Raw genomic sequence first — 2,310 nt, 5'->3', positions numbered from 1 at the left:
GATTAGAAATGGCACTGCATCTAAGGACTGAGTCATCTCTGCCCCTGCTCCAGGCAGGATGGCCCTTCGCCTGTAATAAAAAGGGAAATACATATGACAGTAGGATCCTTGCCCAGGTCAGAAATCTCAGGTCAAAGTTCACTTAGAGGAGAACCTCATTCCTCTCTTCCCAACCACTAGGGATGTATATGGGGTAGGGACAGAGGAATAAGGGAGTGTATAGGGAACTTAAAGACCAGACTCCACTGGATATAAGAAGAAAAAAAAAGACTAAAAACAATACTATGCAACAGTTAAAAGAAAAGTGGCACATATACAAATGGCATCATGGAAAGATAACCAAGACATGTTATTAAGAAAAAAAAAAAAAGCCCTGGCCAGTTTTACTCAGTGGTTAGAGCGGCCCTCAGACCAAAGGGTTTTGGGTTCGATTCCTGGTCAAGAGCATCTACTTTGGTTGCAGGCTCGATCCCTGGTCGGGTGCATGTAGGAGGCAATCAACCAATGTGTCTCTCTTACATTGAGGTTTCTCTCTGTGTGTCTTTCCGCCACCCTTCCACTCTCTCTAAAAATCAATGGGAAAAAATATCCTCGGATGAGGATTAACAGAAAAAGAAAAAGAAAAAAAATTACTGAACAACACGGATATTAAATCCTATTTATGCTTTTTTTTTTTTAAAAAGTATTTCTTTATTGATTTCAGAGAGGAAGGGAAAAGGAGAGAGAGAGATAGAAACATCAATGATGAGAGAGAATCATTGATTGGCTGCCTCCTGCATGCCCACACTGGGGATCGAACCCGAAACCCAGGCATGTGCCCTTGGCCGGAACCGAACCTGGGACCCTTCAGTCTGCAGGCTGATGCCCTATCCACTGGGCAAAGCTGGCTAGGGCTGCTTTTTATTTTTTAAGTGCAAAATATACGGGGAGGTGAGTGAGAAAGGAATGGGGTTATAAAGTTTTCTGTATTTAAATATTTTGTAACAGAGACTGAGCTGCAGACAGAATAGGAAACTCTGGCTTCAGTGTGATCTTGTTTTTCCAGTATTACCTGAACAACAGGGAGACTGGGTCCATGTCCTAAAGAGGTTTGACCTTTTGGGACAACATACTATCTGCTCAGCCCATCCTGCTCGGTTCTCCCCAGGCGACAAATACTCTCCACACTGAATCATGTCAAGAAACATTTCAAGGTGCTGATGACCCAGAAACCCAGTCCTATCCTTTCAGGGGTCCTTGAATTTGATGTCTCTCCTGTCTCCTGCTACCCCTCTGAAACGTTCCAAAACCAAGCTCTTCAGTCTGTGAGCCTTGAAGCCTTCTTAACCACCATGCTCTTTGGAATCTGGTGTCATCATTGCCTTTGGTAACGCTTGTGCAAGGCAATCATGGCAGTACCCCCCTTAAAGGGAGCAAGCTTGAATCTTCTTTTCATATTTTGACTCACTGCCAGGTTATTTAAATGATTTGAAAGAAAAAAAAATATATTTTGCAACAAGTATACACTTATGTATTACTTGCAATTAAAAATATATTTTATAGCAAAAATGATACATTTTAAAGCAGAAATGGGCTTAGAAAAGAAAGGTAAGGGATTCTAGGGATGGAAAATGGGACTTCCCATGAAAGAACTGTCCCTGATGAAGCTCTTCTCTGTCCCTTTGCCGCAGAACATGGGACTATCTCCTACGGCAACTTGGAAGATGAAGGCGAGGTCTCCAGTCTCCATTCAGCCCCAAAGGACCCTCATAGCTGACCCCAAGTTACCAGGATGCTCCCAGGGGTCAATGAAAACTTCCAAACATCTAACTGGTAAGAAAAAGTGGGAAGAGGAAAATCAGGAGGAGAAAAAAATTCCCAGATTCTGCAACGGAAGGGTTTGGACTTCCACATTCGGGAATGACTGCTACAAGTTCTCCTTTGGAGGTCTTCAATCCTGACGCAAGCTTAACCTCAACTCCAGGCGAAAAATCACACTTTCTGCCAAGTCACCTGTGTATTTCCTTTTAATTCTAGGGTCATTTTGTATTTGAAAATGTTGAGCTCCAAAGACATGGCCTTCCCAAGGTTATACAGCAAGACAGAGGCCTTCAGAATCTTAACCAATGTTAGTTTGTTTTTATCCATTATACCATGCTGCCCTATTAAAAACCCAACATTTACTTTTGACAAGTTTAATCTTGACCCCAACTCCGGTTCTAACCACAGTGGGCTCAGGTGCTTCTGACCCCAGCCCAGTGGAAATGGCTGGTTTTGCTTTCGCCCCTCCTTGCTCCCTAATTCCATCGTATCACTCAGAATTTCCCTCTT

At 43.0% G+C, this 2,310-nt stretch overlaps 1 pseudogene; it reads left to right on the top strand.

The window, feature by feature from the left end:
- The first annotated feature begins 182 nt into the window (after positions 1 to 182).
- On the top strand, positions 183 to 1,370 carry LOC102256229 (annotated as a pseudogene).
- Positions 1,371 to 2,310: the final 940 nt, after the last annotated feature.

The sequence above is a fragment of the Myotis brandtii genome, unplaced genomic scaffold (genome assembly GCF_000412655.1).
Source record: "Myotis brandtii unplaced genomic scaffold, ASM41265v1 scaffold469, whole genome shotgun sequence".
NCBI lineage: Eukaryota > Metazoa > Chordata > Mammalia > Chiroptera > Vespertilionidae > Myotis > Myotis brandtii.
This window is presented reverse-complemented; position numbering and strand designations above follow the sequence as displayed.